General features: G+C 42.9%; 1 protein-coding gene across 1 annotated transcript in view; it reads right to left on the minus strand.

The window, feature by feature from the left end:
- NHS (NHS actin remodeling regulator) overlaps positions 1-20,337 on the minus strand; it is a 376,533-nt gene that overhangs the window by 225,674 nt on the left and 130,522 nt on the right. The window lies entirely within an intron of this gene.

A 20,337-nucleotide genomic window follows, 5' to 3' on the forward strand; every position in this document is an offset into this window, starting at 1 on the left:
CAACCTCAGGGTTACTGTGAGGATGAAATATTACGGGTGAAGCACTTAGCACTATGCCTGGCACAGAATAAACATTCAGTAAGTGTTGACCTTTATCATTCCTGCCTCTGTTTTTCGGAGAAGGCTAGTGAAAGAGTAAAGCCGCACAGTGAGGGGTGAACTAGATTAAGACTGAAAGCCATTCTTGGCTCCTGATAAAAAGGGCTAATCTAACTTGTGCTCTAAAAACGGATGGATACACCCCTTTCCTTCACCTAATGAACCCCAGAACCTCTCCAGCAGTTTTGTCTAGGTCTTGGGAAATGTGCCAATAGGAAAAGTGACCAGGCACCCCAGGACAATCACAGGGAGAGCAGGCCAGGTCTTTACTCAAACTCCCATCTACAACAGAAAAAGCAGCAACCGTGTTTGCCATTCTAAGAAGGAAAGCCCTTTCTGGCAAGAAGTATGGAGAATGCCCAGAGGCGAGATTTTCCAAGGGTTTAAAGACACACCTGGGATGTCTTGACATTCTTCATGTTTTCACTTTGATCTTCATTACAGTGTGGTGAGGTATGGTTTTAGGTATGTGTGTTTTTCCAGCTCAAAGCAAAAATCCAGCACAAGTAAAGGCCAGGGAAGATGTGACAGACAAGTTCACAAGAGCACACAAGTCACCATAGAAAAGATGTCATCCCATAAATACCCCAGATGTCAAAATGGCAATAAAATCATCTCTTCACTCATTTCGTGATTGGTAATGATCCATGAGCTACGTACTCATTTATAAAACCCATGATATATGACATCTGAAGATGTCAGCTTTTACCAATGAAAGGGTATCATTTTTCACTCTGTTTTTGTTTGTTGGCTCTTTGGGGTTTGCTCTAGCAAAAAGCCAATTAAGCTAGTTGCCATTGAGATGACCCTGACTCACGGCAACCCCGTGTGTGTCAGAGTAGAACGGTGCTCCATAGGGTTTTCAGTGGCTGATTTTTTTGAAGTAGGTCACCAGGCCTTTCTTCCGAGGTGCCTCTGGGTGGACTCAAACCTCCAATCTTTCAGTTAGCAGCTAAGCATGTTAACTGTTTGCACCACCTGGGGACTCCAAAAAACCTAATACAACTGGCCCAACGGGATTGTAAAAATCAGATACAGACTGAGAAGAACCCAACCGTAAAAGATAGTAAGGGATCCTAAAAGCAGACACTTCAAAATACACTCTATCACATAAGACTGGCCATCCCATAAGACTGGTGTTTTTCTCCCCAGCCTTAAGTTGGTCCAGGGGAAGATATGTCACAGATTTATGACCCAAGAACAAGTGAACCTGGAAAAACCCCAAGCCAACTCAAGGAGGCACGACTACATCTGCTTCACAAAATCTAATTTCCAGTGGGACCTAGTTGCCAGGCAGTCTGGGAAATGTGTTTTTTAGCTTTCTAGAGCCTCCAATACAGTACAGGAAGGCATGCTAGAAGGAGGAGAGACTAGATGGCAGATGCCAATCTACCATCTTCTCAAGAATCAGCAAGACAGAAATTCTTGCAGCTCTCCTCACTCTCAAGTTACCCACAGTTGCAAGGAGAAAAAAGTTGAGATTAAAAAGCCCTGAAGCTTCTCCAGTGCTACTAGCACAAGATGTTAATAACTGGTGTGTGTAATGTTCCATTCTTTCTGGCAAATATGCTTGTATGGATAAGAGATGCAAGAGGCAGCCACTGATGCTGTTTTTGGACTGAGTGCTTTGGAGATGTGAGATAACAAAGTTCTTACTTGCTCATATTCAGATGTTGCATGATAGCAGAACTGAAGATAGCTTACATATTCCATAGCTCTACTTCACTGGGATCCACGACGTAATGATTTGGCTGAGAGTCAGATGAGGAATAATAATGCTGGTTGTGAGAATTAAATGGGATAACATAGCGGAAAGCACCTGAAGCTCAAATGTGAAGTTTCTAGAATTTTAAGACAGAATGGTTGGGAGAAGAAGGGAAAGGATCCTACAGCTAGCCATTTTCCTCCCCTTTTCAGGCTCTGGCTCAATCACATTACCCACATGCAAATATAGCCACATGCACACAGTATGTCCACCTTCATCCCTGCTAGAGAGGCAATGCAACTTAGTTGAAAAATCTTGAGTTAGAAAACCTGGTTTTGATTCCCCTCCCCTTTACTGCTTCGACTGGGCAAGTCACTTTCCCTCTCTGAGCCTCAGCTCCCTCAGGTAAAACAACACGAATCCCAACATCACTCTCCATTACATGAATTAAATCAGAGGCTATAATCTCAGGTATTCTATAAAGCATAAGTCGGAATGAAAGTAATAGTTGTCATTCAAAATCAACGTATACACCTTTTATTGCCTATTTCAGATGAGCAAAAGGCAAAGAATTGGTAACACTGGAGTTGTTGCAGGTTGGAAACAGAAGGCTGTCTACTGCACAGAACGTGGCAACATCATTGGTGCAAACTTGTTGTAGCTGTTAGGTACTGTCGAATTGGTTCTGGCTCATAGTGACCTATGTACAACAGAACTAAACGCTGCCCCGTCCTGTGCCATCTTCACAACTGTTGCTGTGTTTGGGCCCATCGTTGTAGCCACTGTGTCAATCCATGTTCTTGAGGGTCTTCCTCTTTTTCGCTGACCCTCGACTTTACCAAACATGATGTCCTTTTCCACGGATTGGTCCCTCCTGATAACATGTCCAAAGTATATTAGACAAAGTCTGGCCATTCTTGCTTCTAAGGAGCATTCTTGCTACACTTCTTCCAAGATAGATTTGTTCGTTCTTCTGGCAGTCCACGGTATATTCAATATTCATCGCCAATACCATAATTCAAAGGCTTCAATTCTTCTTCGGTCTTCCTTATTCATTGTCTAGCTTTCACATGCATATGATGCAATTGAAAATACCATGGCTTGGGTCAGGCGCACCTTAGTCTTCAAGGTGACATCTTTGCTCTTCAACACTTTGAAGAGGTCCTTTGCAGCAGATTTACCCAATGCAATGCATCTTTTGATTTCTTGACTGCTGCTTTCATGGCTGTTGATTGTGGATCCAAGTACAATGAAATCCTTGACAACTTCAATCTTTTCTCCGTTTATCATGATGTTGCTTATTGGTCCAGTTGTGAGGATTTTTGTTTTCTTTATGTTGATGTGTAATCCATACTGAAGGTTGTAGCCTTTGATCCTCATCAGTAAGTGCTTCAAGTCCTCTTCACTTTCAGCAAGCAAGGTTGTGTCACCTGCATAACCCGGGTTGTTAATGAGTCTTCCTCCAATCCTGATGTCCTGTTGTTCTTCCTATAGTCCAGCTTCTCGGATTATTTCCTCAGCATACAGATTGAATAAATATGATGAAAGGATACAACCCTGATGCACATCTTTCCCAACTTTAAACCACTCAGTATCCCCTTGTTCTGTTCGAACAATTGACTCTTGATCTATGTATAGGTTCCTCAAGAGCACAATTAAGTGTCCTGGAATTCCCATTCCTCACAATGTTATCCATAATTTGCTATGATCCACACAGTCAAATGCCTTTGCATAGTCAATAAAACACAGGTAAACATCTTTCTGGTATTCTCTGCTTTCAGCCAGGATCCATCTGACATCACCAATGATATCCCTTATTCTACTTCCTCTTCTGAATCCGGCTTGAATTTCTGGCATTTCCCTATCGATGTACTGCTGCAGCTGTTTTTGAATGATCTTCAGAAAATTTTTACTTGCTTGTGATGTTAATGGTATGTATGATAATTTCTGCATTCTGTTGAATCACCTTTCTTTGGAATGAGCACAAAGACTGATCTCTTCCAGTCGGTTGGCCAGGTAGCTGTTTTCCAAATTTCTTGGCATAGACGAGTCAGCACTTCCAGCGCTGCATCCGTTTGTTGAAACATCTCAGTGGTATTCTGTCAGTTCCTGGAGCCTTGTTTTTTGCCAACGCCTTCAGTGCAGCTTGGACTTCTTCCTTCAATACCATCAGTTCTTGATCATATGCTACCTCCTGAAATGGTTGGACATTGACCAGTTCTTTTTAGTACAGTGACTCTGTGTATTCCTTCCATCTTCTTTTGAAGCTTCTTGCATCGTTCAATATCTTGTCCATAGAATCCTTCAATATTGCAAGTCATGGCTTATATTTTTTTCTCCAGTTCTTTCAACTTGAGAAATGCTGACCGTGGTCTTCCCTTTTGGTTTTCTAACTCCAGGTCTTTGCGCATGTCATTATAATACTTTATTTTGTCTTCTCAAGCCACCCTTCGAAAATCTCCTGTTTGGCTCTTGGCATCATCATTTCTTCCTTTTGCTTCAGTTACCCTACCTTCAAGAACAAGTTTCAGAGTCTCTTCTGACATCCATTTTGGTCTTTTCTTTCTTTATAATGATCTTTTGCTTTCTTCATGTATGATATCCTTGATGTCATCCCACAACTCATCTGGTCTTAGGTCATTACTGTTCAGTGAGTCAAATCTATTTCTGAGATGATCTCCAAATTCAGGTGTGATATACTCAAGGTCATACTTTGGCTATCATGGACTTCTTTTAATTTTCTTCAGCTTCACCTTGAACTTGCATATCAGCAATTCATGGTCTGTTACACAGCTGGCCCTGGCCTTATTCTGACTGATGATATTGAGCTTCTCATTGTCTCTTTCCACAGATGTAGTCAATTTGATTTCTGTGTATTAAATCCGGGGAGTTCCACGTAGTCACCATTTATGTTGGTGAAAAAAGGTATTTGCAAACAATAAGTTGTTGGTCTTGCAAAATTCTATCATGCAATCTGTCATAGTTTCTATCAACAACACCATATTTTTCAACTACCAGCCCTTCTTGTTTCCAACGTTTGCACCCCAATCACTAGTAATTATCAATGCATCTTGACTGCATGTTTGATCAATTTCAGATTGCAGAAGTTGGTAAAAATCTTCAATTTCCTCATCTTTGGCATTAGTGGTTGGTGTGTAAATTTTAATAATAGTTGTATTAACTGATCATCCTTTTAAACCAAACCAAACGAAACCCAGTGCCGTCGAGTCGATTCCGACTCATAGCGACCCTATAGGACAGAGTAGAACTGCCCCATAGAGTTTCTAAGGAGCGCCTGGCGGATTCGAACTGCCGACCCTTTGGTTAGCAGCCGTAGCACTTAACCACTACGCCACCAGGGTTTCATGATCATCCCTTTAGGCATATGAATATTATCCTATCAATGACAGTGCTGTACTTCAGGATAGATCTTGAAATGTTCTTTTGGATGATGAATGTGATGCCATCCCTCTTCAAATTTTCATTCCCAGCATAGTAGACCATATGATTATCCAATTTAAAATGGCCAATACCAGTCCATTTCATCTCACTAATTCTTAGAATATTGATCTTTAGTGTGCCATTTCATTTTTGATGACTTCCAATTTTCCTAGATTCATGCTTCATACATTCTATGCTCCAATTATTAATGACGTTTGCAGCTGTTTCTTCTCATTTTGAGTCATGCTCCATGAGCAAACAAAGGTCCTGAAAGCTTGACTCCATCCACGTCATTCAGGTCAACTCTACTCTGAGGAGGCAACTCTTCCCCAGTTTTATTTTGAGTGCTTTCCAACCTGAGGGGCTCATCTTCCAGCACTATATCAGACAATTTTTCTCTGCTATTCATAAGGTGCTATTCATAGGTGCAACCTGTTGTTGTTGTCATTGTTGTTAGGCGCTGTCGAGTTGGTTCTGACTCATAGCAACTCTACGTACCACAGAACGAAACACTGCCTGGTCCTGCACCATCCTCACAATCATTGCTATGTTTGAGCCCATTGTTGCAGCCATTGTGTCAATCCATCTCCTTGAGGGTCTTCCTCTTTTTCACCGACCCTCTATCTTACCAAACATGATGTCCTTCTCCAGGGACTGATCTCTCCTGATAACATGTCCAAAGTATGTAAGACGAAGTCTCAACACCCTCGCTTCTAAGGAGCATTCTGGCTGTACTTCTTCCAAAACAGATTTGTTCATTCTTTTGGAAGTCCATGCAACCTAACTGGGGGTAATTTGGCAGTACCTCTCCAGCTAGAAAACATACCACCCTTGTCCTAGCAATTCCACTGTGTGGAATTATCCAGATGGACTTGCAAAAGTAAGCCAAGTTATATGTAAGAGAATATATAATACAGCAATGTCGAATGCATACAAATGGGGAAAACCTACACATCTGTCAGTGGGGGACATTTTCCAATAAATTACAGATTTGAAATTTGATGAAAAGAATGAGTAGCTCATTCAGAACCAGGAAGATTTCTGATGTTTGTTATTAAGTTAAATAAACGCAACATAATGAACACCGTGAGTAGTCTGAGATGGACTGATGGATATTCATGCAAACACATGCGCGTACACGCGCGCACACGCACAGAGGTAACTGAATAAAACACTCCTCTGGAATGATACACATAAACCTCTGAATAGTGCCGATCCTTGGAGAGTGGAACTAGGACCCAGGGGAGAGGAAGCTTTCACATTTCATTTTACTCCTTTCTTACAGTTGGAGGTTTTATTGTTAATCATGTACATGTATTCTATTTTTTTAATTTTGAATTACACAGTATAAAAGAAAAATTGGCAAAGGGAGTAAAGAAACCCCTTTTGCAAGTAGACACTGGACAAATAACAGCAACAACAAAAAAGTCAGCAAATGAAAACATGGTGATGCCACAAGAGGCGGCCCAGGCTAGTTGTTTAGGAAACACTCCTCAGTCAGCTGCCCATCCCCTTTCACCCTGGAGATCCTTGGCCTGAGGAATCATGAAAGGTAGAGCAGGAGAAGAAAATAAGAGTGGAAGCTAAGCAGAATACGGAAAGAGTTCCAAGAATAAATGAGGGAGAAAGTGTGATGTCGGAAGAGGGTAACAAGTCAACAGGTAGCCACATTTTCAAGCTGGCACAGGGCTGTGACGGGAGAGATGTCCCAAGGGTCAACTTGACATCTTTGCATGTGGAGTTTGTATTTGAGTGAATATTCCCTTTTTTTTCTTCCTAAATTTTATTTTGTTTTTGTTGTTGAGAATATACATAGCAAAACATACACCAATTCAACAGTTTCTACATGTACAATTTAGTGACATTGATTATATTCTTCAAGTTGTACAACCATTTTCATCCTCCTTTTCTGAGTTGTTCTTCCCTCATTAACATAAACTCATTGCCCCCCTAAAGTTCCTATCTAATCTTTTGAGTTGCTGTCGTCAATTTAATCCCATATAGATAGTGCTTAAAAGAGCATAATGCTCAAGGCAGACCTTTTTTACTAGTTAAGCTAAACTATTGTTTCGTTTTAAGAATACTTTTCCAAAAAACCAAACCCAGTGCCGTCAAGTCGATTCCGACTCATAGCGACCCTATAGGACAGAGTAGAACTGCCCCACAGAGTTTCCAAGGAGCGCCTGGCGGATTCAAACTGTCGACTCTTTGGTTAGCAGCCATAGCACTTAACCACTATGCCACCAGGGTTTCCAAGAATACTTTAGGGGATATTTTTGGTTTAAGGTTTAAAGATTATCTCAGGGCAATAGTTTCAGGGGTTTATCCACCCTCCATGGCTCCAGAAAATCTAGAGTCCGTGAGCATTTGAAATTCTGCTCTGCATTTTCCCCCTTTTGATAAGGATTCTTCTATAGACTCTTTCATCAAAATGTTCAATAATGATAACCAGGCACCATCCAGTTCTTCCGGTCTCATGGCAAAGGAGACAGATGTTTATGGAGGCAATTAGCCACACATTCCATATCCTTCTCCTATTCCTGTTTCTCCTTCTTCCTCTATTGCTCCAGGTGAATACTGAGTGAATATTTCATTCCCACTTTCACCATAAGAATGGCTGTAGAAGAAGCATATATGCCTTGTTAGCTGAGAATCCCAAGAGATGGCAGATACGTAATCTTTTCACAGGAGAAGACTCCTGTTGTTCCTAATATTTATACAGCTATATATACACAGATGAGTCAGAATCGCCTCGATGGCAACAGGCATATACACAGACGGGTATCTGCATCAAAGAGTGAAACCTTCACATTTTTGCAGGATTCAAAGCTGTAGACAGTGCTTTCAAAGAATGTGGAAGCCAGTATGCTCCCTCGGTGTCTTTCAGAACCCTGGCTCAAGGGGAAGTTAAAAAAAATGCTACTCAAAAAAATGGATTCCATGGTAAAACAAGGGTGGTAAATGCTTGGATAATCAAAGTTTAATAGGTTTCTCGACTGCAGAACATCTAGGCTCCTTTAAAATGTCAACATACACTGTGAATCCCAAGAGGGTAGGGCATGGTATGGAGTATTTCCGAAACTTCCTGCCTGGGGAGCCCTTTCTTTTAAGCATGGTGCCAACTGGCCAGCCTCAGAATGTACTTTGGGAGGTCAATTCATTCAATGTTGAGATCAAAGAATTGGTATGGCAATTAGAGGTTATGCCATGAAATACTGGTACCCAAAAGAACTATTTCAGCGTACGGATTAGAGAAAAAAAGATAAATGCCATATACTGTTCCTAAAGAAACTCCCTGAAACTATCACTGTCCCCTGTCATATTAATCCTGGAATGGGATTTAGAAATTATACAGTTCAACCCTCTCATTGTACAAATAAAGAAAGAGAACCCCCCCACCAAGATAATACTAAACAGGGTTCCAACTCCCCTCGCTATTGCAGGACCTCGGGCAAGTTACTTGACCTCTCTGGGCCTCTGTTTCTTTGTCTGTAAAATGAAGAAAATGGTAGTCTCTACTTCCTAAGATTGTGGTAAGGATTAAGTGTGTAAGTATTTGTGAAGTTGTCTTCCAAATAATCTGAGAAGCTAGGCTATATAAAGAGGAATGTGGCATCAGGAGAAAGAGTCATTAACAACCCGTGATATGCAGACGAGACAACCTTGCTTGCTGAAAGTGAAGAGAACTTGAGGCACTTACTAATGAAGATCAAAGACCACAGCTTTCAGTATGGATTACACCTCAACATAAAGAAAACAAAAATCCTCACGACTGGGCTGATAAACAATGTAATGATAAATGGAGGAAAAAAATAAAGTTGTTAACAATTTCATTCTAATTAGATCAATAATCAATGTCCATGTGAGCAGCAGCCAAGAAATCAAATAATGTATTGCATTGGGAAAATCTTCTGCTAAAGACTGCTTTAAAGTTTTAAAGAGCAAAGATGTTACTTTGCTGACTGAGGCGCACCTGACCCAAGCCATGGCCTTTTCAATCACCCCATATGCATGTGAAAGCTGGACTATGAAAAAGAAAGAAGAATTGATGCATTCAAAATGTGGTGTTGGTGAAGAATACTGAATATACTGTGGGCTACCGGAAGAATGAACAGATCCGTCTTAGGAGGAACACAACCAGAATGTTCCTTAGAAGCAAGGATGGGGAGACTTCACTAGCTTATTTTGGACATGTCATCGAGAAAGACCAATTGCTAGAAAAGGACATCATGTTTGGTAAAGCAGAGGGTCCATGAAAATGAGGGAAACCCTCACTGAGATGATTTCACACGGGGCCAAAACAATGGATTCAACCATACCGATGATCATGACCATAGTTTAAGACCGAGCAATGTTTTGTTCTGTTATACAGAAGGTTGCCATGAGTCAGAGCCGACTCAACAGTAGCTAAACAACAACGGTATTTGTAAAGCACACAGGCCAGTGGCTTGCCTTTGGTAAGTACTAAGGTAAGTGTTTCTTTAAGTAAAATAAAGCTACAGCAACCCCAGCGTTCTAAACTGAGGCACCCTGATGCCCACGTTACCTTCTCACACAACACTTCTGCTCTAACAGAACGGGAATTTTAAAAAGCGAAACCAGGGTTTGGCCCTCATCAAAAAGTCAATGTTAATGGGAGGTTAATAGGCCCACAACTGGCAGAGCAAATCCCAAGTATTCAAATAACACTTTGCCCCTCAGAAACACACACTGTGTTGTTAAAAATACATATACGGGAAAGGAAGGCAAGGAATGCATAGATGTTGTTTTTTTTGCCAGCCTTAAGGTTCTAGAGGAAACCCTGGTGGTGTAGTGGTTAAGTGCTACGGCTGCTAACCAAAGGGTCAGCAGTTCAAATCCACCAGGCGCTCCTTGGAAACTCTATGGGGCAGTTCTACTCTGTCCTACAGGGTTGCTATGAGTCGGAATCGACTTGGCGGCACTGGGTTTGGTTTTGGTTTGGTTAAGGTTCTAGAAAGATAAGGTCATTTTTTAAGAGGATATTTGCTGTCTGTATTGGAGGTTGGGGTTGGGGACTGCACCTCAGAATACAGGAGGGACGAGGAAGAGAATGGAGAATGGGATGTATGGAGCTCAAAGGGTAACAGGGTATGTTTCTGAGGCAAAAGTGGATAAAGACTGATATAAGGGTGGGCTGAGGTTCCCTCTTGAAATTCTTTTAAAGCAGGTGTTGTGGGCAGGGTAGAAAGCTCTCACTCCTTAAATGCAGGCTGCTCCTATGAGTCAGAATCAACTCGACAGCAGTGGGTTTGGTTTTTGGTGTGGTTAAATCAAATGGCATTAGCTGCCTTGTGCTGGCACTTGAGCTTCAGCCCAAACACTGAAATGCACATTTGCTAACTGGAGCATGGAAAAGGCTGCAGACAGAGAAGAGCTAGGGAAGAAGGGGGCGGGGGAGGTGTGTCGGCCTGTCCGCCAAGCTGGGCAGGGACAGCGAAATGCCCATGAATCCTTATCCACCTGACCTTCCTGGGGAAACTGACCCCTCCTGAGCTTTGGAACGGAACTTCCAAGTATCTGTGAGGAGAATGGGGGGTGGACCAATTGCGAGGAAAAAGAGGGAACCTGAGGAGAAAAATCGGTGCTTGTTTTTATTTTCTCGAGATGATATGGGCACTGATTAAGAGTAGAGTTTAAAAGTTTGGCCTCTAAAATTGAAAACTGGGTCAGAAAAAAAGAATTAACTGAGTTAAATGAACTCACCACCAAACAATTTAAAGTGGAATCGTAAACACCATAAGTAACCCCTTGAGGAAACCGCTTTCTTTGAAGGTACTCCAAAGACTCCTAACATTCCCAAGCAGATCAGCCTAGAGCTGCATTTCCCCATAAGAATAGTGATCATATTTTATAAACCAAAAATCTGTACACTTGGTTGCTCACTGAATGGAATATCTGAAATTGTAACTGTCCTGGAACATTCTAAAACATATGGTCACTCTGCCCATGCATCTTAATGGGATGCTTGTGACCTTCTTTTATCCCACCTTGGCTGAAGTCTCAGGGAAGTAAGTCCCTTAAAATATCCCAATTCCTTTCTTCATTTCCCCAGGAAGGACTATTTACTAGTTCTGGTCTATTTATCCATCTCCATAAACCACAAATGCAGCAGCAGTTTCTTAGGAAGCCATAATAATAAACCTAAAACATCCCTTCTGTCGAGTCCATTCCAACTCATGGAGACCCCATGTGTTATAGAGTAGAACTGCGCTCCATAGCGTTTCCTTGGCCATAATCTTTGTGGAAGCAGATCGCCAGGCCATAATAATAAAAAAAAAATTAATAGCTACCACTTATCGAATACTTCGAGTGGCTGGATAGTACAAACAGTTAATGTACTCGGCTGCTAACTGAAAGGTTGGAGGTTAGAGTCCACCCAGAGACACCTTGGAAGAAAGGCCTGGAGATCTCCTGAAAAGTCAGCCATCGATACATCCTCTGACACACATGGGGTCACCATGAGTTGGAGTCAACTCCACAGCAACTTTTTTTTAATTGTGTACTTGTAACACATCAGATACTTCAGATAACACTGTCTCAATTAATCTTCCAAACAACCCTCAAGACAGATATTATTATCCCCATGTTCAGATGAAATAATAGACTCTTGGAGCAGTTAAGTGCCTCGGCTAAGGAAGATCCCACAGTTGGTAAGTGGTAGAATCCATACTCAAACCCAAGTCTATTTAAAACAAAAGCCCCTCATACTTGTCCCTACTCCACACTGCCTTGAACTCTTGCCATTCTCTCATTCATCTGCAGAGACATCAATTCCCCATCCAGACATCAGGCAAAGCCCACGAGACTCCTTTCCTTAGCCTTGCAGAGAAAGGAAGCTGCAGTCTTAGCTAAATCTTTATTCCTAGCACTGAGCCTCCACAGTGGAAGTTCTATCCGGACACCCTGGGAGGAAATGTGGGCAGACATTGCAACAGGCAACAATAGGATCACAGCCTGAGCATCACTATGAATCCTTTCCTCCCCCTCTGCGCCCTCCAGATGACAAACCAACACTAAGATGCCATCAGAATCAAGGAAGACTCCGGACAAAATAAAACCTGACCTCAGCCTGGCAAACACTCCCCTCCGTCATCCAGGTTCCCCAGGTTTATGACTTCAGGAAGCAATTGCATCCAGCGCTCCCAGGTCTACTGTTTGCTCTCTAGGCCCCAAAGCCCCAGCTGGTGAATCAGCTCTGGGAGCTCAGGCTGGGAAAGGCACTGGCCTTCCTTTCCCGGCTACTGGGGGATCCACAGCACCACCTCACTTATCCCAGGTATCAGTTCGCACATGTGCCTTAGGGTGCTTCTCAACGTAAAACCAAAGTGGCTTCCAGGCACAGTGGAAGTCCCAGGCTCAATTTCAGGATGAAGATTAAAACAGTAGAGATGTTCTCAGACCTGTAGCCAGAAGAACAACACATTATTAAACATAGCACTCTATAGCCATGGAAATAATGATTATTATTTGTTCAGTTCCTTTCAGAGCCCTGCATGGCAATATGTGAGAGCTGGGAGTAGTGTTATCTACCGCCAGCCCCCTGGGTGTCTCAGAGGGTAGTAGAGGCTGTGGTGCCTTGCCCAAGTCCCCTTTACGGGACCTGTGCACCCATCTCCGGCTGCTGTGAGTGGTGGCTGCTAGTGGCTTCCTTTCTCGGAAGAGTTACCCTTGGCTGATGAGAGCTACCTTTCCTGGAAGATTAGGCTCGCCCGTTTCCCATGTGCAGCTGCCAACCATTGACTGGCTGATAGAGTGTACAAAAGATCAGCCTTTTCTTCTATGTGGGGCCTCCTGGTTTCACCAACTGTGGTATCTTTCTGTAGATCAGATCAAAGCTGGGCTTTATCTGAAACCACATGCTAGCTCAGCTCCGTCCCCTTCGCCATTTTGCTTTCTTCATTTCCCTTTCTCCTGAGAGCTCTCCCCCATAAATCACATGCCCTAGAATCCCTGTCCCACCCAGACTCTTCTTCTAGGGAACCAAAGACACAAAGTTAGAATTAAAGACACATAAGTAATAGAGTAAAACCCTGCAGGCATTCCATGATAACAAGTGTCTGGATGTAATGCAATTGGTGATTGGTTGTGCTTTCAAACAGAGGCAAGGGAAATTTCTTACTGGCGTGTGGGGGCAAATGTTGAGAGGGAAGTGAGGCTGGGCTGGGAAACAGCAGGCAACCCTATCTTGGCAAGTGATGCAGGGAGGAAGAGGAGAGTGGATCCCTGAGTCCCCAGTATTCTCCTGGCCCAAAGTCTCCCCAGATTGGCCAAGGAAATGGGTGCCAACTCACCAGGAGATTCCTGGAATATTCCACCTAGCTCTCGGACCCAGAATCGTTCCATTTATAGTTAAGCATTAACAACGATTGTGTGGGTGGTGCAGGACCAGGCAGTGTTTCATTCTGTTGTGCACAGGGTTGCTATGAGTCGGAACTTAACAACAACAATAATTTTTACCCGTTAAATTTTTTAAATCTACCCAGACACAGGAAGAAGCTTAATATGAGCCTTTAGTGTGTGACCAGGCTAGAAAACCTCACTTAACTGTCTAGAATGCCCAAACGCAGAGGGTATCAGGGCTAAAGATATTCCTACACCACTATGGTTTGAATAAAGTCAAGGCTAGGATCTCTTTGATGTTCTCTACAATCACTTTGATCTAACCATCATGGGAGTCTAGGCTTGGCTGAACATCATGAACGTGGGTAAATTGAAGATATAGCAACATTATAGCAATATGGCCTGTGCCATTTGGTATCCCCAAACCTAAACATCACAGATGAGCACCAAACCATGCCATGAAAAGATTGTTACTCTACCGAGTAGAATAGAAGACAGGAACCTCTTGACTGCAACACCCTGAGTTGCAAAATAATGTGGTATTGGGTGCCCCAACTTTGAAGTACACTTTGTGAGAACAGCTCCTACTCTGCAACCTTGGGGCGAGGCAAGATTTTATCAGGGGATGAATCAGTTGAAGGCAAGCGTGGGAGGTCATCAAAGGGATCTCTCTCTGCTTCATTTGGAATCCTTGTGAGGACAAGATCAATAAAGTTCAGGTGAGGAGATGATGCCATCAGTGGGGGAGAAGATAAAGATAGGAACACTCCAAGCTTTGAGACTGCATGAGCAATTGATATGAAAGTTCTCCACTTGCTCATAAACTTGAAAGAGGGCAAATGAAGGAACAGGGGCTCTCATACCCTGCTGGGGAGAGTTTCCATTGGGTTGACCATTTTGGAGAAGAATTCGGCAATACAGGTAGTCCCCAACTTACGACATATTCAAGTTAAGACGAACTGGACTTAGAAGCATTTGGGTTTTTGTTTTTTTTGTACATCTTATCATTAGCAATACATACTACATACAATGTTTCTGCACATAAATTGCTGATGTTATTCTCAGATGTTCACTGGCAATTGTTCAATGTTATGATTTATAAAGATATTGGTGATAAAAGGAAATAATAATGAAAAGTAAAAAAAAATGAGGTGTTCAATTTATTTTAGAACTGACTTACGACGGAGTCATCAGAATGGAACCCCATCGTAAGTCCAGGACTACCTTATCTAAAAAGCCAAAGACGAGCATACCTTTTGACCTGGAAATTTCTCTTCTAGACATGTACCCTAAAGCAGTGGTTGTCAACCCTGACTGCACATTGGAATCATCTGAGAAGCTTTAAAAAAAAAAAAATTCAATGTCCGGGCCCCACCCCTAGCGGTTCTGATTTAATCAGTCTGGGTACAGCCTGGCGCTGGTTAAAAGTTCCCTGGGCAATTCTAGTGAGTAGAGAAGTGGAGGAAAAGTCTGGTGGCGTGGTGGTTAAGTGCTACGGCTGCGAACCAAAGGGTCGGCAGTTCAAATCCAACTAGGCGCTCCTTGGAAACTCTATGGGGCAGTTCTACAGGGTCACTATGAGTCGGAACCGACTCAATGGCACTGGGCTTGGTTTGGTTTTGGGGTTAGAGAAGTGGAGATCTACTCCCCTTAGAGGCCTTTTCCCTCCTGTGCCACAAGGATCCTTGACGTAATTGTTTGTGGCAGCATTGTTTGCAGGAACAAAAAATTGGAAGTAACTTAAATACCCATCAATAGAAGAGTGGATAAATAAATCATACTGTATTCCTTTCATAGTATACCTCAGGGTAGTTAAAGACAAATACATTAGGGCCATGTGAATCAATATGTTTAAATCTTAAAGCAAGTTACAGAATGATACATACAATATGGTGCGATTTATGCAAAGTTTTAAAACATGTCAATACTGTTTATGAATATATTCACATGTAATTGTCATGTAAAAACATGCCAAGGACCGATAAACACAAAAATGAGGATAATAGTTACCATTGGAGAGGGAGGGGGCTTAAGGGGACTTTGAATTCTAACTGTAACATTTGAATTTCTTTAAACAAATATGAAGTGAGCGTAGTAAAAATGTGAGATTTGGTCGGATTGGATGGTGGGTACATGACTGTTAGGTTATTCTCTGTTTGAAAGCTTGCATAATAAATATTTACAGCTATATAACATAAAAGTGATGAAGTTGATAAAATGATTCACCATGTGCATCAGCCCCAAAGTCATCATCAGCTCACCATTACAAAGAGCAGCGGAGGTAGGAATTCCTGAAATGAACTGAAACCAAACCAAATCTCCAAGATCTTTTACTATGAAGTCCACAGAAAAACACCAAGACATTAGTTGCATGCTATCAAATGCTGCCGTGCGTATTTAAAACAAAAAGGCACCTGTCAAAGTAAATGAACAGGGTACTGTACGTTTTGTGTGTTCCCATCCATTCAGCGAGCATTTCTTTTTTGAGAACCAATTATGCGCCAGGCCCTGAATGAGGTGTAGAGTTTCCCTTTTATCTCTTCCCAATCACGAACCCAAATGACCATTAGTTTCCGTTTTCACTGGTAAGCGTTAGTAAAACAGTGCAATAAACCACATAGGAACGTTTTTTCGTACGTGGTTTTTCCCATCTTGGTTTAAGGGCATCAGATGTCTCCAATTATCTACATGGAGAGTTGTGCAATGAAAGCAAAAAAGTCCTGAAAACAAACTTAGCTCTAAGAGATAAATATAAACCTGTTGCCAGTCGAGTCAATTTCGGAAAACAGATTCCTGGTGGTGGAAGGAGGGCAGTGAACAGAGGAAGACAAAACCCTGCAGATGCAAACGCCAGCAGATCGTGAGAGGCTTTTGCAAAACTACCAAGGTGGAAACTAGGATTTTAATCACAGCTGATTAAGTAGTATCCAAACGAAGAATGGGTGACGTATGCCAGTCCTTTGGGTTTATCAACTTGTTGCCAAACCGGTTCTCCTGGCGGGGCATTTGGCCAGGCTTCTTTTTGAAATCTGCTTGCCAAGAGATTCATTGACATAGTCCTTTGTTGGGTGACCGGAGCTTTGGTCTCTGTGTCCCACAAGCAACAGAAGTTTCTGTCTGGGCCTCTAATGCATAACTGGACAAATCGAAACCACTTGTTCTCACCTTTGCCGACTCCCAAGCTCCTCCTTTTTTGTCCTGAAAAGTGGGCAAAAACGGATTGCTGCAAAAACTGGTAGAGAGACGGGCAGGGAATGGGAGAGAAGGTATCATCAAATAACCAAGGGAAATTAGGGGTCTTTTTTTTTTTTTGGAAACTCTATGGGGCAGTTCTACTCTGTCCTCTAGGGTCGCTATGAATCGACTCGACGGCAGTGGGTTTAGTGGGTGGAGGAGAAAAACTTGAGGGCAGAATCCTAGTTCTGGGATTAAAAGATGCTGGGGCTGTTGTCCCAGATCCATTTCTCACCTCCCTTGCTTTGCTCTGCATCACAGGGCGGGGGCACACCCTCCTGCAGCCACATCTCCCAGGTTACCTGACTTCCAGCTGGGCTCAGCCAATGGAGGCACTGATAGGAGACTGGGGGTGGGAGAAGAAGACAGGGTATTTCCTCCCTTCACACTTAGCCTGTGATCCTGTCTTATCTGAGATTCCAGCTCCTATCAGGCTGGCCCACCATTGTTCCAGCCTCCACATGGTGCCTGAGCCCTTGGCTCTGCCGCCTCTCTCTGTCCCTCCAACTTAGAGGTGGTAGCAGCTTCCTGCTATTGCTAAACTCTGGGCTGCGTCACCATTCTCTGGCCTCTCAACTCTTCCATCATCAGTCTGACCAATTCTCTGTATTAAATTCCCTCTGTGTGAAATACCTAGAACAGTTCGATTTTCCTGGTTAGACACTGAATGGTACAGACACCTTGAGGCAGTTGTGCGCCAAGGGGTTTACGAATGGCTTGCTTATATGTTACTCTTGGCTGATATATGCCAATAGGCATTTGGTTTAGAGTCAGAAGATCTAGGCTTATATCCTTGCTCTCACACTGTGTATTATTGGGAATGTACATAACCTTTCCAAGACTCTGGTGGCGAAGTGGTTAAGAGCTCAGATGCTAACGAAAAGGTCGGCAGTTCATATTCACCAGCCACTCCTTGGAAACAGTCTGGGGCAGCTCTACTCTGTTCTACAGGGTCTCTCTATGAGTCGGAATCAACTTGACAGCAACGGATTTGTTTGTTGTTGTTTTAATCAGCAATATTGTTTGGTCTCTGGGTAACATTTTTATAAAATGATTCACTTTGTTAATAAAAAAGATTTTCTCTTTCTTATCCACTCACCTCTAAAGGGCAATTTTTATAAGATATTTTAAAGTGAATATTTCCCTTTCTTTTATAGAAATATTTACCATGTAAATACACAGCCAGGCCAAGATATAAGTAGGATTACTAAATTCTGTTGGAACAAGCCCCCGGTAAACAGAGCATATCATGTAATGGATGTGTGAGGCAAGATTGGGGAGGGTGGGAGTGTATTCACCTGAGGTATCAATATTCCCTGTAAGCATTAAAAAGCTTGAGTTCAGCCTCCCAGAGTCACCCAGTTGTTCAGAAGCCCTCCAGATTCAAACAGGGAAAAGTGAGTTTAAAAGTGAGACGTGAAACCAAGTGTCCAAGTGCCTTTGAGCTGAAAGGACTCAAGCTTGGAGATCCATGGCTCCAACTAGAAGTGGACATGACCATCAGGCCTCTTAATACCCAGGGCCAAAGCAGGCAGTTGCCCACGTGATATGATCTCAGAGGCTGGAAAGTCCCTTCTCTAATAGCCATACACATACACGAAGTTTTAAAAAAATTCCCCCCCTCCACCAGTTTTCTGATACCTACATCAGGTAAAAAACCAAACAAAAAGCACCTTTTCTTCCATAATCAAGGACCAACAGTTCTTCGGGAATGGGATGTGGTATGAGTGCTGAAAGCCAATGTTTTGCCTGAGGACAGGATCTTGGGAGAGGGGGTATGTAAGGAGGACGTCACAGAAAAGGGGAAAGGATGGAACGGTGAGAGGTTGGGGACACCAAAGACAAACATCACCCTTCACAATGGTCCCAAGTGCTCTCCATGATTACAATTACACAAGAGGGGGAAAGATTTCCAGAACAAGTTTGTGGTCAGAAATCAAAATCACCAGACTTTTTGAAAGTTGGACTAATGCCATTCCCTAATATTTTGTAAAGACACCCATGTGGAATGAAGCGAAGAGTTATCCAGGGCGTGCTCTGTACTCCATATCAGAGTTCTTGCCTCATTTAATCTTCCCACAACCCTAGGAGATATGTCTCCTTCACCCCACTTGTCAGATGAGAAAACGGAGGCCTACACAACCAGTAAGTGACCAAACCAGAATTCCAAATGTAGGCTGAATGCACTTTCCCTTGCCCCACCCTGCCCCCTGGTTGGTAAGGTCTTTGAAATCACAGTGGGAAACCATTCCTGGTTGGCATTCTCTCCCTTCCAAGTAGGGTGGCAAGTCAGTGTTTCTCAAACTGTGATGTGCCTACAGAATCTCCTGGGTATCTTGCTCACAGGCAGATCCTGATTCAGCAGGCCTGGGATTCTGCATTTCCAACAGACTGATGTTGCTGGTCCATTCGTTCAGTCACTCACTCATTCAAAATGGGCTGAGTTTGCTAAGCACCTGCTAGGTGCCAGGCCAGTGCTCAGGGCTGGGGATACAGCAATGAGCAAGCACGCAGAACCCTTTCCCCCATGGGGTTCACATTATGGTGGAAAGAGATAGAACATATATGTGGAGATAAGTAATACAACATCCACTGCATGCTGGGAAGGACCAGATAGACAGTGGCTAGGGAGGGAGAGAGGGTTCCCTGATCCAATCCACACCCCTGGGACATGACCCATGACAGGGGGAGCCAGGTGCCTCAAATGGCACTTCTGAATCAAGCCATCAGTGACACATGATGATTTAGTGGCCCACCTGCTGTGTATAAATCAAAGTATGAGATGAAATGATATGTCTGGGGTTAAAACAATATGGAAACCCTGGTGGCGTAGTGGGTAAGTGCTATGGCTGCCAACCAAAAGGTTGGCAGTTCAAATCCACCAGACACTCCTTGGGAACTCTATGGGGGCAGTTCTACTCTGTCCTATAGCGTTGCTATGAGTCGGAATCAACTGGACGGCAACTTTTTTTTTTTAAACAGTATGGGAGGGGTAAGTGGGTGAGGGCACAGGTGAAACAAGTTGGCTGTGAGCTGGTGATAGTTGAAGTTGACAGGTACCTGAGGGGGTCCATTATGTTGTTCTGTCTACTTTAGTATATGCTTGACATTTCCCATACTAAAAAAAGAATAGAATTGAAGTATGTTAGTGGGCAGAGCAGGACGCCTAACCTCAAAGAACTTACAAACTGCCGTGCAGCCTGATTCTAGAGCGGAAGTCCTTAACTGGGGTCTCTAGAATTCTTGGGGGAGGGGGTAGGAATTGGAGGAGAAATTTCTATTTTATTCTCACTAAGCTCTCACTGAAATGTAGCATTTCCTTCAGTGATGAATGTAAGCAACACACCACAGCAGCATTAGCTGGACCTGTGACCCTGTCACCAATAGAAACCACAGATATTTTCTTATCACAGTAACAGTTGCTACAGACATCCCAAAATATCATTCGTGCTTGTCACTACTTGAGCCCCTCAACTAGATCTTGATATTTAATGGGC

The sequence above is a fragment of the Elephas maximus genome, chromosome X (genome assembly GCF_024166365.1).
Source record: "Elephas maximus indicus isolate mEleMax1 chromosome X, mEleMax1 primary haplotype, whole genome shotgun sequence".
Classification (NCBI taxonomy): Eukaryota; Metazoa; Chordata; class Mammalia; order Proboscidea; family Elephantidae; genus Elephas; species Elephas maximus.